The 15,650-nt window shown below is 56.6% G+C and overlaps 1 protein-coding gene across 3 annotated transcripts in view; it reads right to left on the minus strand.

Annotated features, from left to right (window-relative positions):
- SLC12A5 (solute carrier family 12 member 5) overlaps positions 1 to 15,650 on the minus strand; it is a 103,591-nt gene that overhangs the window by 54,783 nt on the left and 33,158 nt on the right. The window lies entirely within an intron of this gene.

Here is a 15,650-nt window from a genome sequence, read left to right on the forward strand (position 1 = left end):
GCTGAAAAGGCCCTGGCTCTGGTTGAGGCTAATCTGACTTCCTTAGGGCCCGGGACCTCTAGGGTGTTGCTATTTATGGACCTTGAGGTCCTCCGCGGGGCATACCAGGTTAGAAGCCATTGCTAGCCCTCTCCTCCTCCATGAATTTGTCCAATCTTCTTTTAAAGCCATCCAGGCTGGCAGCCATCGCTGCCTCCTGGGGCAGCGAGTTCCAGCGATTAACTATGCGTGCATTAAAAGTGCTTTTTCCCCTGTGTTTTACTTCTGAGTGAATATGCATAGGCTTGTGCTGCCAGCAAGTTTCATCGCATGACGACTTTGCCTCTGAATTAATTGTGCTCCTAGCCCTCTGCTTGCCAAATGCCTTTTGCTTTGGGAGCCTTTTGCCCCTGCCCAAGTCCCGGGGAACACGACAAGCATCTCTCGCAGAGTGGAAAATGCACCTCGCTTATGAAACTTTGATGCGGAAGTCCTCCTCTGCTCGCCATGCATGAGCACACGCAAACCCACCCGCACCAGTCTAAAAATGCAACATCCAGAGCCCCGGGGGGGGGGTGAGGGGTGAGGCCCAAGTGTAGATAACAAGCCAGCCAGCAGGATCCTTGTCCGCACGATGCTTTGCGCAGAGCTCTGAGCCCTGTCATGTTCGCTCTCCCCCCCCCCCACGTCCGCCTGAAACATGCAAGCACCCTGGGCCCCCCAGGGGGATCGGAAGAGCACAATATATAACCAGAGCTGCGCAGAGAAACCCAGCCAGAGAGAGAGAGAGAGAGAGAGAGAGAGAGTGAGTTGAGGAACCAGCCAGCCAGATGTTAATGGGCAAACATCTGAAAAGCAGATTGCGGAGCCAAGGGCAACCAGTTCCAACCTCCCCCCTCCCCTGGTCGCTTGTGGCAGATGAAGGAGGGAGGCTCCTGGGACCCCACAACCCCAAGCAGCCAGTGGCGGGGGGAGGGAGACTCCCCTGGGGGGCAGTCCAGGGGGACGCCGTCACTCCAGGGCCTCTGCCATCACCAGGCTTGTCTTCACTGCACAACCAGAAGAGCTGGAGCTTAGACAATCACTTGCAGTGGGGCAGCAGTGGGGGGGGGGGGTCAGCCTGTGGCCAATGGCAGGGGACTCCCAAGGGAGCAGAGGACCAGGCCCTGACTGTCTCCCAAAGGATGTGGGGAGGGGGACTGAGGGCAGGGAGCTGGTGGGCGAGAGGGTTGGGGAACCAAGAGCCCATCAAGAACAGCATCTTGTCCTCACAGGGGCCAACCAGATGCCCATTGTGGGAGAGCTCTGAGCCCAAGAGCCCCTCTCCCTCCTGGGGTTCCCAGCAACTGGGATCCGGAAGCATCCCTACGGGACCCCCTCTCCTGGTCTGCCCCGCAGAGGACCTTAAGGTCCACAAATGACAACACTTTGGGGGTCCCAGGTCGCAAGGTGGTTAGACTGGTCTCAACTAGGGCCAGGGCCTTTTCAGCACTGGCCCCCGACTTGGTGGAATGCTCTGTCCCAAGAGACCAGGGCCCTGCGGGACTTGACATCTTTCTGCAGGGCCTGCAAGACAGAGCTGTTCCTCCTGGCCTTTGGTTTTGATTCAGTCTGCCCCTTGTGTTTCCCTCCCCTTATGGTCTTGATTTTGATTTATGGGCTACTTTTAAAATGAGGCTGCTTTTTAAAATTGCATTTTAACCTGTATTTTAAATTGGGGTTTTTTCTCCACCTATTATGTTTTTCACTGTAATTTTACTGATGTTAGCCACCCTGAGCCTGGCTTTGGCCGGGGAGGGTGGGGTATAAATAAACATCATTATTATTATTATTATTATTATTATTATTATTATTATTATTATTGCTGCCTCTGACTATGGAGGCAGAGCAGAGCCATCGTAGCCATCCATAGCCCTCTCCTCCTCCATGAGTAATAAGAATTATTATTAATAATAATAATAATAATAATAATAATAATAATAATAATAATTAGTAATAATAATACTCCACCGATCTGGCTGGGTTGCCCTAGCCATTCTGGGCACCATCCAACACACATAAAAATAATAATAATAATAATAAATCAAACATTAATAGTAACAATCTGATTCAATAAAGAAAGTCAGAATAGCTTTAAAACAAACAACTATCAAATAAAACAATGTTCAGTAATCCATTAGAATCCAATAGCCATCCTCTTTCAAAGCCATCCAAGTTGGTGGCCGTCCCTGCCTCATGTGGGAGGGAGTTCCACAGTTTAACTCCGTGCTGTGTGAAAAAGGGCAGGGCTTTATCCGCCTTGAATCTTCCAGCTCTCAGCTTCTTCGGACGTCCACAACATTTCTCTGTCCACTTTCTCTATGCCATCCATGATTTTTATCAGCTTCTGAGATCATTATCTTCTGGTGCTGCTGACCCTCCCAGGGCAGAGAAGCTTCCTCTAATTCCCCTTAAACCCCCCCAGGGACCAAGCCGTCCCTCCTGCCTCTGTGTCCCCAGGGAGCAGAAGGGAGCCCACGCTGAGCTTGCAGTCAGGGCAGCTGGGCTTCGCAGCACCCGGGAGAGCCAAATGCGCTGCTTGCTCACTCGGAGGAGCCCACGGAGCAGGGCCTGTGTGAGACAACGTCTCCCAGGAGCCGTGAGGCAGACGAAAGCCCAGTGGCGGCTGAACTTTGCAAGCAGCTGGAACCAGCCAGGCCCAGGAGAGAGAAGGAAGGGTCTGAGATGGACGCGCATGGCAGCAGTACTGAGGAATGAGGCTGCCAGTGCCCCAGGGATGCCAGAGCCATCCCTCAACCAACAGAGAGCCTGGGCAGAGAGGAGCAGCAGCCAGGGCACTGCCAGGAGGAAGGCAGCCTGCATCATGCAGAGAAAGGGCAGGCCTGGAAGGTGGAAGGGAGAACTTTTGGGCACCAGCCTCCAAAGGCAGCCTCAGAGCTGAGATGGCACAAATAGGTGCACAAGGACAGCTCTGTTCTGCCCTGGTCAGACCCCAGCTGCAGTCCTGTGTCCAGTTCTGGGCAGGCCATTTAAAGAAGGACATTGACAAGCTTTATAACGTTCAGTTTGGTCAACTGAAGCAGGCACAATCTCCAGACCCTCCCAGTGTCCCTATGTTCCAGTCCCAGTTTCTGATTTGATCCCAGAATGTCCTGCTTTTCCTTGTTGTTGAGTCGTGTCCAACTCTTCGTGGCCCCCTGGACCAGAGAACGCCAGGCACTCCTGTCTTCCACTGCCTCCCAGTTTGGTCAAACTCATGCTGGTAGCTTCGAGAACACTATCCAACCATCTCGTCCTCTGTCGTCCCCTTCTCCTTGTGCCCTCCATCTTTCCCAACATCAGGGTCTTTTCCAGGGAGTCTTCTCTTCTCAGGAGGTGGCCAAAGTCTTGGAGCCTCAGCTTCACGATCTGTCCTTCCAGTGAGTATTTCATGGATCACTGCCTTCTCGTGGCAAAGGGGCTTGAATAACTCAGAAAAGCTACCAGCTGTGCCATGCAGGGCCACCCAAGACGGACAGGTCATAGTGGAGAGTTTTGACCAAATGTGATCCATCTGGAGCAGGAACCCGCAAGCCACTCCAGTATCCCTGCCCAGAAAACTCCATGGACAAAGACAACAGGCTTTTCCTTCCGAGCTCCCTCTTTTCAGCGGAGAAATGTTGGAGGGTATGCAATCTCTGGTCCTGTTAACTTGCCAGCTCCTCTTCTGGAAACAAAGTGCACAGCTGGCTTAAGTGCTCCTTAGAATCACAGAACAGAATCACAGAATTGTGGAGTTGGGACCCCCAAGGTCCTCTAGTCCAACCCCCAGCAGCACAGGAATGCAACCTGCTCCCTCCTCCATGGGGCAGCCCTCCAGATATTGGAAGAAGGCTCTCCTATCTCCTCTCAGCCTCCTCTTCTCCAGGCGACACTTCCCCACCTCCTTCAACCATTCCTCACAAGGCTTCGTTTCCAGCCCCTTCATCATCTTGGTCTCCCTTTTCTGCTCAGGCTAACTACATTTTTTTTTTTAAAAAAAAACAAAACCAAATCAACTGTTTTGGTGCACATGAATTGGTTTAAATCCCCCAAAATGCACATATTGCAAACCCCCAGCGAAGCTGCCATTTGAGGCTTCTGAAGGAAGCTCCTCTTAACTTACATTTTCGAAAGGTCTGCTGGATTGAGATGCAGGCCAGGGAGGAGCGTGACCCTAAAAGCGCCTGCTCCATATTTCGTGGCACGGGGTGGGGAGGGGGGGCTGGCCCTGCCCTGACATCTCCTCAGCCTGCGTGGTGGGGAGGGCCCCTTTAAGACACCTAAATCCCTGAGCGTTTGGCTTATTCACCCCCACTGATTAATCAGGGGCACATTTAATCTGCAATTAGAGCATTAGTTGGCCAATCATACTGATAAACTGATTAAAGCACTCAGCCTCGTAAATGGATTTGCCTTCTTCTGCAGGCAGCTGTGCTGTGGGGCGGGTGGGCGGGGGGGTCCCTTCCCTTCTCTGGATGACCCCCCCCCCGTGAACTTGCTGCCTTTTTCCTGCTGAAAGGAATGGGGGTGCCTGACTCAGGGTGGGGGGGTCAGATAAGAGCCCCTTCCCCAGCGAGGAAGAATGCTTGGGGAGGCTGGCTGTGTGGTGGTGGGGAGGCTTTTGCAGACCCCCACCCAGCCCGTCCCTCGCGTCTCCACGCGGCCACGCAGGCCACAGCCATCCCCATCACTAGGTCGGTTTCCATGGCAACCCAGAAGAGGAGCCTGGGCTCCCAAGGCTCTTATGTAACAATAAAGCTGGCCAGGCCCCTGGGACGCACTGCTGCCTCCCTCCTAGGGGCGAGGGGCAGGAAGAGGGGGCTGGGGACCCCCTCACCCTCCCTCCTCCCACGTCCGGGTGCCCAAAGGCCAGAGGGAGGAGGAGCAGCTCCTTCCCGCCCCCCCCCCAAACCAGGCAAATCTCTTGGCTCAATCTGAATCACAGCACTGCAATCGGTGCGGCGGCCGTGTTGGCTGTGCATCACTGCTCTGCCTCAGCTGCTCACAGTTGGTCTGCGGTCACTACAGTCCTGGGGAGCAAAGGGCAGGCGGTCGCTGACCTCCCTTAAGCCAGCGGGAGGAAGGACACTCAGGGACAGACAGGCAGACAAGCCCCCCCCCCTCGTGTCAAGGCAGCCCAAAAGCTAAAGCCGGACTGTCTCTGCTGGGAAGGCTGGACCACGATCCTAAAAGCGGGGAGGATTTCAATTTGCTCTCTGTACACGCTCAGAGTTGCTTGGCACTGAAAACAGGTGACTCCAGGCACAAACGAAACTCTGGATAGGAACTGTGAGGTCTGGGGTTTGCAATGGGCTTCGTGGTGTTTAAAGCATTTTGCATTCGTTATTTCAGGAGCAACATTAATAGAATCATAAAAAAAAGAAATAAATAAGCATGCCACCCTATACCCGTAGATCTCAGGGCAGGCCACAACATAAAATTACAATAAAAACACAAATACGTAATAAAAATAGGAACGAAAACAAACCCATGACCCCCCCCAACACATTTTAAAGGGCCTGGGATGTCAATCAGCTAAAGGTCTGGTTGAAGAGGAACGTTTCCCCCCCGGCGCCTAAAGATAAATCTATCACAATAAATCTATCACAGAAGTCTGTCAATGGCTCTGCTCTGCCTCCACTGTCAGCGATGCTTCTGAACACCAGTTGCCTGTGCCTGGGCTCTGCTTGCGGCTTTCCACTGGGGCGCCTGGTTGGAATAAGAGACAGGAGAGCCATCTTCACCTATCTAAAGGGAAGCCACGTGGAAGACGGAGGAAGCCTGTTTTGTGCCGCTCTGGAGGGCAGGACCCAAAGAAACAGACTGAAGTTGTGAAAAAGGAGATGGTGACGGAACACTAGCAAGGACTTTCCAACAGCAAGAGTCGTTTGGCAGTGGAAGGGACTCCTCCCGTGGAAGGTCATGGGCTCTCCTTCCCTGGAGGACTTTAAGCAGATGTTGGGTGGCCATCCATCCTGGATGCTTGAGCTGAGATTCCTGCATTGCTGGGGGTTGGTCTAGATGTCCCCCAGGGACCCTGCCAACTCTCCAATTCTAGGATTCTATGACTAGATTGGCCACTGCACTCTTCTGTGAGGAAATGTTTATAGCAATAGCCTATCACCCCAAACAGTGTTCTCGAAGCTACCAGCATGAGTTTGGCCAAACTGTGGGAGGCAGTGGAAGACAGGAGTGCCTGGTGTGCTCTGGTCCAGGGGGTCACAAAGAGGCGGACACGACTAAACAACAAATCACCCCAAAAGCAGCAGCAGAGGAGGCCTCACACCCCCGAAATCACAGGCTGCAGCAGTTCTAGGGTCAGAGGAGCTCTCCGGAGCTCCTCCTTCTTACTCCAACACCACCAACATCTCCCGTTTTGCTAGTTTCACTGTAATCTGTTCCATTTCTTTAAAGGGCACTAATCTGGACAGACTAGTGACTTGAGTGCCTTTTTGAGATCATTTTGGTGGCATTGGATATTCCCTGGATGAGGAGCTGTCTGCTGGGTTATTTATTGGTGTGGTGCTATAGCCCAACTCAGAGAAACAGAATAGCTTCGTTCAATTAAAAGCTTGGAGTCTCACCACTTTCTGGCAACTCAGCTCTGGAACTCAAAGCCCAACCATGGAAGCTGCATTTGCCCCTGCCTATTTGGGGACAGGGTGGGTTTGGGATGGGGAGAAGGAGGGGAAGGTGCCCATGTGGTCACGGCAAGATCAAAGGAAGTGCCTCAACAAATCATGCACTGCAGGGGGTTGGACTAGATGACCCTTGGTGTCCCCCTCCCACTTCTACAGTTCTCTGATTCTAAGAGCACATCCGACCAGCATGCCATGCCAATGTTCCCCCAAACCAGCTCTGCCTCTAGCTCATGGTTAATCTGTGGAACTCCCTCCCACAGGAGACAATGGTAGCCACCACCTTGGATGTCTTTAGAAGAGTACTGGACAAATTCACGGAGGACCAGAGGGCTCTCTGTGGCGCCTTGTTGGCCCTGCAATGTTTCTGAATGCCAGCAGCTGGAAACCACAGGAGGGGAGAGTTGCTGTCATGCCCTCGGGTCCTGCTAGTGGGTTTCCCATAAGGGGCATCTGGTTTGCCTCCCTGAGAACAGAATGCTGGGCTGGATGGACCATTGACTGATTCAAAAGCTTCTTCTGATGTTCTTACATTCTTAGTCAAACAAGGGGGGGGCAGCCCATCCAGTGGGGCTCAGACACCTGCAGGACCCTTCCTGGCTCCAGAGCCATAAAACCAGCAGCCCTTGTGCCCCCCCCCACACCAAGCCCTGGAAACACAGGTGAGTTCACCTGAATGGAAGCAAATGACCCATTGTTCAGTAGCCCTATTGGGAAGACTTCAACGTAGTGCTAAGCCTCATGTTGTTCTGGCTCCCCAGACCCAATATAGGGAAGCCCAAGGCAGAGGTGGGAAAGCCCCATTGCATCCTTAGTGGATGTCGCCCCCCCCCCTGCCCTCACCCCCAGTGGGATGTTGTCCCCCACGGTGATGTGAAGCCCACCCCAGTTCTACAAGAGTAATCCAAAGGTGCATGCGTTTGGCTGACTCACGGCTGAAGACGCTCACACAAGAGACCCCCACGGGGAACATCTACTCCAGTCTGCCCCAACCTGGCGCCCAGCAGGGGGCTGGACTAGATGACCCTTGGGACCCCATCCACCCTCTATGGTTCTATGATTTGGGATTCTGTGAAATGTGAAAAATAAAACCCCCAAACTGCTTGCCCTAGAGTAGGATTCCTTCTAGGCAAGGTGCTCCTAGGATCCCTTCCGGTCCTTTCCTTGAAAACTTCCACGCAGGGAGAATGCACAAATTGCTGCAGGCAGCTTGTTCCGGCCGTCAGCTGGCCTGCTCTTCCGAACACCTTCCGGGGGTTCAAACCACTGCTTCCCATCCTGTCCTCAGTGGGGAGGAGGAAGCCTGCTCTGGAGGACACCAGTCAAGCATGAGGGGAAAGGGGTCGATGCCACCGCCTGGCGGAGGCAGAAGATTGGGGGGTGCAGGGTGCCTGAGGCCCCACCTGCACTAGGCGCTCAGAGCAGCAGCATCATAAAAAGGCCACGGCTTCCCTCAAAGGATCCTGGGAGTTGAAGTTTGTCAAGGGTGCAGAGAGCTGTGAGGTGGCCCCTATCTCCCTCTGGCCGCCTCACAGAGCTGCAATTCCCAGAGTGGCCTAATGACCAGTCCCTCTTCAGAGGGAGGGAAACTGGCTGTTTAAAAGTGGCGTGCGGCGACATCAGTCCCATAATCCTAAAGGAAACCCACAGCTCAATGGGATCCGGCTCAGCTATGGCCTCTGGGACTTGGTCTCCCCTCCTCTTGCCACTGCTGCTGAAGGCTGCCTGCTCTCCCTCCGCGGGAAAAGGAAACCAGGCTCTGTCTCTGCCCAGGGACCCCCCTGCCCCACTCTGCTACTCCGAAGCATCCAGCTCCTCCTTCTCCAGGCCGGCTAGTGAGGGAGATGCCCCTGGAAGGGCTGAGGCACCACTCAGGCTGCCCCCACGGCCGCCTGGAAAGTGTGCCCAAGGCCTCGCATTGGCAGCCAGGAAGGGTCTAGGCACGCAAGCTTCAGGAGCTGAGATCATTCTAAAAAATCTTACGCATAACAGGGAAATGTGCAGACATCTTAAGAGGATTGCTGGCTGTCACAGTGCCTTGCACTCTAAAAAGCACTTTCCTTGTCCCTGTTGGGCACAGATTCTGGCTCCCTTTGGCTCTGCGTTCCTGGTGACTCTTATTTCACCATCCTGTGGAGTGTGGGTTATGCAGCTCCTTCAATTGGGGGTCGGTGTGTTCAAGGAGACAATAACACCTTCCCCACTTTGGCAATCGAGAAACTTGGTGCCCTTTCGAAACAGAGGATGGGATTCTCAAGGCTGCGTGCGAGCTGCTAAATTGGGTACCAGGGAGCAGATTCCTTCCCCCTGTTCCTGAGCGTCACACACACACACACACACACACACACACACACACACACCCTGTTCCCAAACTGTCTTTCTGAAGGCCCTCCCCCACACTTGTCATCTCTCTGCTCTGGGAGAGACAGGCAGCACTGCAACTCTGCCTGAAATGGGTTCAGAGCCCAGAAAGGCGCAAGCTGTGCTAGGAGCAGAGGAACATCAGAGCAGCCTTTGGGACGGAGCCCAAGGGGCCCCTCCAGTGCGGCAGCCTGGTCTCACGGTAGCCAAGCAGATGACCCAAGCACAAGAGCAGCTCTCCCCTTCTGCGGTTTCCAGCCAGTGGCACTCAGAAGCCTCGCTGCTTCCAAGTGTGCAGGCAGCAGAGCACAGCCACTGTGGCCAGGAGCCATGGACAGCCCTCTCCTCCTCCTGCTCCGGGGATTGGTCTGTTCCGGTTCCTTGGCTGAATCACCTGCTACATGGAGGGGCTGGGAGCCCAGGCTCCATGGAGTAGGTCTCCCTGGGGTTGCTTGGGCAGCTGAATGGATCCTGCTCATCACCTCTGCCCCCAGGTGCGTGCCCACACATGCCCTGGTGCCTTCACATTCCCCCTGCCACACAGTTTGCCCACCCCCCCATGGCCACGGGTGCCTGGGGGGCCCTGCTTTCTCCCCAGGTGGGGGCTTCCAGCACACTGGGCCTCCCCCAGACCTTGCCCACACATAAACGCCGCATAGCTGTGGAGCAGGGCTATGGAGGAGCAGACACGTCTGGCCTCCTCCCCACGGAGCATTGATCTTCCCATAAAGGGAGTTTGGGGCATGAAGGGGGCACAGATAGGGACATGGGGCCTCTGGGTCAGGCTCCGGGAGCCCCCAATGCATTTCCGGGCCATAAGGAGTTAAGCGCCGTTCGCAGTGGGGTCCTGAGTGATGGATGGCTTCTGGCTCCGTCCGGAGAGTGTTTTGCCGCAGAGGGGCTGACGCTTTCTCCAACATCCCAGCACCGCACACTGCTTGTGATCTGCAGGGATGGCGGTGGGGGGGGGAGAGCCCATTGGAGGGGAGCAGAAAGGCCCCTTTTCTGGGAGGACTGGGCTGGGGGGCAGAGTAAGGAGCCTAGCAATGGGGCACGGGGTAGGGGGTGGCATGCAGGTTTGGGCTTCAGCAGGCTCAGTCTTCTCCCCAAGTGGGGCCCTTGGGTCCTTCTCCTGCGTAGCCAGACACTTCCTCTCCCCGCCTGGGGTGAGTCCAGTGGTCTAGAGGGCAAGGGAGGCATTGAAGAAAGTGAGAAGCCACTGCAGCCTCCTCAAAACACAAACCTTTCTCCCAAAGGCTGGGGTTGTGGGGCCTGTGGATTTGTGGAGCCGGGGACCCTGGAGAGATGCACATGGGACCCTTACAGGGCTGCACCCCACATTCTGCCATGGGGGGGCAGAGGTGGCTCAGAGCAAGGGCTGCATGTGATGGGGAAGGAAGGGGTCCAGGTGGAGGGGCCCCCAAGGGGTAGGAGTGTTTCCGGAGGGGAAAGCGTTTCACCCAGGTGACTGTGGCGAGGCCACAGCACAGCCAGCCCTCCTCCTCCTCCTCCTCCTCCTCCTCCTCCTCCTCAGCAAGCAAGCAAGCAAGCACGCCGTCTCTTTGATTCATGCTCAGCGCTGCCTGCCTCCCTCCCACCCTCCCCAGGGATCACTCAACATGAACCGGCCTTTTAATTTTCTGCGGTGGCTGGCAAGGCTGGCGGCTGGATCGCTGGCAGGGAAACAACAGCCCCAGTGCGAAGATCAGATAATCCTCAAGCCAAAGCAGGGAGGGAGGAGGGAGACAGGAAGTTGCACAGGGAGGCAGCAACAAGAGGCTTCTGCTCCCCCCCCCCGAAATGGTATGGTCTCCCAAATCTTTTTGGCAGGGGTGCGTTCAATGAAGCATACAGGCCCGGCCGCACCATTAGGCAAAGTGAGGCAGCCGCCTCAGGTGGCCTCGGATAAGAGGAGGCAGCAGCAGCGGTAATTGGGGAGCAGAACCGCCTGGCACCCATTCAGCCCGCCTGCAGCCCCCGGTGCTGCCCTATCACCAGAATGGAAGGGAGAGCCCACTCCCAGCCTGGCTGACTTCTGTCCTTGGCAGGGAGGCCATCGTCTCCTTGGCCTCAGGTGGCAAAATGCCTTGGAGGGGCAAGCGAGAGGGGTGGGAGCTGCAGGTGCTCCCAGCTTGGCCAACGGGAGACTTTCCACATATAAAACAGGATTAGAAAAGATGGCAGAGGAGGAGAGGGCGGTCAGGGAACACTGGACGAAATGCAGGGGAGGACTGCTTGTGGGTTCCCACGGCACCTGGTTGGCCCCTGTGAGAACAGGAGGCTGGACTAGAGGCGTCCTCTTTGGCCTGATCCATCAGGTTCTTCTGGCGTCCTTATGTTGTTGTTTTTCTTCTTGTTTAATATAATTTCTTGAATTTGTTAGTCCCTTTATTTTGCCCAGAGCAACGCAAAGCAACTTCAAACCAGCACATGCAAAAGCCCAGCAGGTCCCAACCGGGGTGATCAAGCAGCAGCAGCACCATCTAAAGTTAAGGTGAACCCCACTTTTAATCATCACATTGCCCCTGTTCATTGGACTGTCATCCGGGGGCAGGGGGGGCCTTCACGGTGTTGGATTTCAATACCAATGAAATGCACAGCATGCTCTGGTCACCCTCCCCAACTCCTGGTTCAGCCAGTCTAGATGGGGCAGGGTTATTGGCCGAAGCCCCAGCAAGGAGGCTGGAGCACGTGACCCTTCCAGTGGCCAGGGCAGAGTGGTCCCATTGGGCAAAGCCTGGAAGCGTCCTGGTGGTGTCACCCATTAGATTTCGTGTTAGCAGATGAGGGAAAGGCCCACAAAAGCCCCCAGCCGAAATTCCCCCTCTTCCCCTAGTCAGCCAAAGGACTTTCACTTTCCCCACACTGACCACCTTCTCAGGTCGCCCTTGCCTCCCTTCTGTGACTCGGAAGAGAAGCAAAGGGGAGGCTTCTGGGGAGAGGGGCTGCAAGAGGACCCAGCCACACTCGTTGCTTCCTGCCAGCAGCCAGCAAAGTCCCCAGCAGGCTCCTCATTCCACGCTGCAGACCTCCCTCCCCATGCCCCCCCAGCTCCCTGCCAGGCCCTCCTCCCCACCTGCACAGGGAGTGGGACATCCTGCCTTTCACTCCATCTCTCATTCCCTCATGCACTTTGCAAAATGCTGCTGCTGCTCAGAACAATGCATCCATCTTAGAATTGGAAGGGACCCCGGGGGGTCATCTAGTCCAACCCCCTGCAATGTAGGAATTGCAGTTGGAGAATCCCTGGTGAACGACCACCCACCTTAAAAGCCTCCAATGAAGGAGAGTCCACCATCTTCCTGTGTCATCTGTTCCACAGCTGGAAGGCTCTTAACATCAGAAACATTATTCCTAGTATTTAGGCCCTGGGGAAAGGCTTTGCTTCCCACCTCCAAGAGCTAGCCAAGCTGGGCTTGGAATTGCGGACCAAACTGCCCTTATGCCAGTTGAGGGGAGGCAGTTTCTGGCCACCCATTGGGGGCACAGTCCACCTCCTGGGAAGCGTGGCACCCAGTTGAGCCTTGCCTGCTGGTGAGTGATGGGCCCAAGTGGCAGATCCCTGTCAGTGTTGGCCCTCAGCCCAGAACTCCCCATGAGACCATGGGGTGGATACTGGGGGGGGGCTGGTGCTGGGGGCTCCTGCTGGATGGACTGGGGTCTTAACTGCAACTGACCTGCATGCCCCCCCCCGAGGAACAGGAGGCTCAACACAAGAAGGCGGCTACTGAGGAAGATGGGGGAGGGGGTGATGAACTACTTTGCAAAGTGCGTAGGGGGGCCTGCCTGGCTGTGGCTTTCTGGTGGCCCTTTTAATTCATTGGCTCATTCTGAAAATCTGCTCACTGCATCCTTTCAGACCCCCCCCCCCGAGGAGATGCACAATGTTGGAGGGATGTGAAGAGCGGAGCTCTGGCTCCGACTGCAAGCTCCGCATCAGTCATCTGTCGCCCACGAGTGTTTTAGCTGAGTGCTGCCTCAGTACCACCACCCCCTCCCCAAAACCCCCACCGCTTCTTCTGCCCAAGGAGGCCTTTCTGCTTTGTCCACTTGCCCCACCAGCTGACCAAAGGCTCCTTGGAGGCTCTCTGCTCCCTCTATCTACAGCAGGCCTGGGTCCCTGGGGCCCCTGTCCTCTACAAGGGGTGCCTCTTGACCAAGAGCAGAAGGGAAGCCTCAAGGCCCCCTTTGCAGAGAAGCCCTCTCACCAAGCCACACCTCCACCTGAAGCTCAGCAAGCCGTTTGGCGCAACACACCCTCCCCCAGTGGCCCCAGACCCACTTCCCACTGATCCCTCCCTGCAGGAGTGGGAGAAGGAGGCGCCCCTCAATAGCAGCAGCCTCCATAGTGATTGCACTTCAGGGCGTCCAGCGTGGTCCTCTCACTTCCTCTCTGCTGTGATCCTGACAAGAGCCTCGTAAGGTTGATTATTACTGCTGTCTCCATAATTCAGATTCATCCATTACTTCTCTTGCCTTTTCAACTGTAGATGCATCTCAAAGTGCTGAGGATACTTTTGCCACCTGCATGTCTGGGACCCCCTGAATACCCTGACCCCTACAGGGGGAGGGGCAGACCTTTGCAAGAAGAATGGAAGCAACTGTGTTGTGGGATCCAAGAGATGCGCCCCAAGCTCCACTGCAAAGCTGGGGGCACAGTTCATGAAGTGCACACTGCTTCAGCAAGGCTCCTACAGACACACAAGCCCACACCCCATAAGCTGGCTCTGGGTATCCATTATCCTTGCTAGGCCTTTGGCTACTGGGTTCAGAGTTCAAATCTTGCAGGGATCCCCACTGGCCTGCACTGCAAACAGCAACTGTGGGCACAACTTCTCTGGTTCCCCTCCTCCACCTCGCACAAGGCAACTGTCATGCACAGGGCTTCCAACTTGCCGACAGCTGACAGCCGCCAGGCGCCTTCTGGGAAAGTCGTTACGCTTTGCCATTTAGACCGCGCTGGGTCAAGCGCTGGAGCACAGCGCTGGGATCAGCCCCGGGTGTCACTACGGAAAGGGTCCTGCAGCGAGCCCTTCATTGGCGCACAGCGGCTGGAGGCCAGCCCATACGTGGGACAGGCTCCTTGTGCAGCCTCCTCCAAGCAAGCGCCCGCTTGGCCAAGAGTGGCAACGCCAGCCTGGCTTGGAGATGTGGCCAAAACAGGGCCTCTCGAGGTGGCTGTGCCAGCCTCTCAGAGCTGCCCTTGAAATGGGAGGTCTGCACACCAGCAACGGCCTGGAGCCACGGCCAGCCCAAATGAACAGTGACAGACAAGGAGGCGTCTGCGTTTTAACCTTCCCCCTCCCTGACACACAGACATGCCACGCAGCAGCAGCTGCCAGGCTCCTGCAGCAGTCTTTGCCCCCTAACCCCTGCTGCAGCCAGCCCTACACTGCAGTCAGCACCTTCCACTCCTTGAGGGATGGGGGGCGAGTTGCGGAGCAGAGTGGGAGGGGGGCAGAGGGAGGCAGTGCCCAGAACCTGATTGCAAGGAGGAAAGTGGGACAGAGGGATGGAGGCTCCCCCCCCCACCCCCACCCCGCCAGTCAGCTGGTATCTGCTTTGGCTTATGCCATCCTGGCACACTCCCATGCAGATACCTGCAGACCATAACTCCGCACTGTGCCCAGGCTCTGCCAATGGGCAGGAAGCCTGCGTCTTCATCTCACTCTCAGCCTCATCAGCTTCCTGGTTTGCGAGCAACAAAAAAACAACAACCCCAAACACCCCATCTGAAGACTTGGGGTGACCTGGGATCCGTATGAGGCCACTGTCCGTGCCAGAGCCAGAGGGTGGGCACAGAGGGTCGTGGGAAGAGGGGTGCGCAGCAGGGGGGCTCGGTCCAGACGCTCTGCTTCCAAAGTGGTGCGTCTGTGCTGGCGCTGCATTGAGCCTGCAGTACAGGAGCCGTCACCAAAGCGGCAGGCAGGGAATAAACAGCCCCCACCTGCGAACAACGCAGCCCCAGCATCCTCGGGGTCTACAGCGGCGCAGGCTCCTGGCAGGCAGAACCAAGGGCCCCCCTCGGCTCAGGCCTGCGAAGTGGGGGCGCTGCTCCCCTCTCCCTCCTTCCCCCACAGTCCCGCCTCTTGCGCAAGAGCGAGTCCCGCGCAGCCCGCAGGGAAACTTCAGCACCGCGGACAGGGGCGGGCAGGCGGGACGGGGGGGCGGGGGGGGCGGGGAGGCGGCGGGACACTTTGCCAGGGTCTCCTCCTGGCTCCCGGCTCCGGGTGGGAGCACGCTCGCTGGGGCTCGGGCCAAGCCAGCCGAGCCAAGGGGAGGCTGTCCCGGGGCGCCCAGGCGTTGCATGTGGCCGCGGCAGCCGGGGGTGGGGGGTGGGAAAGCTGCCTTCGCAGAGAGACAAGACTTGCACCCCCACGGACCTCCGGCTGCCCCCCGCTGCCTGCTTCCCACCTCACCAAAATGTCTCCCGAGAGAGTTGCCATTCCCCCCCCCCCCAACACACACGCACACAGGAGCGCGGCGCTCGGCCAGGCTGGACGGCGCCCGCATTCCAGCACCCTGGACAGCGGCGGCGGCGGCGCATTCCTGCGCGCGGCTGGGGCTCCCGGGCCCGGCGGCGAGAGCGGGCGCTGCGCAGCTGGCGGGGCTCCTCCGCCGAGCAGGAGAACCACCGTTACCCGGCGCAGG

This window comes from Podarcis erhardii (genome assembly GCF_964252035.2).
Source record: "Podarcis erhardii genome assembly, chromosome: 6".
Classification (NCBI taxonomy): domain Eukaryota; kingdom Metazoa; phylum Chordata; class Lepidosauria; order Squamata; family Lacertidae; genus Podarcis; species Podarcis erhardii.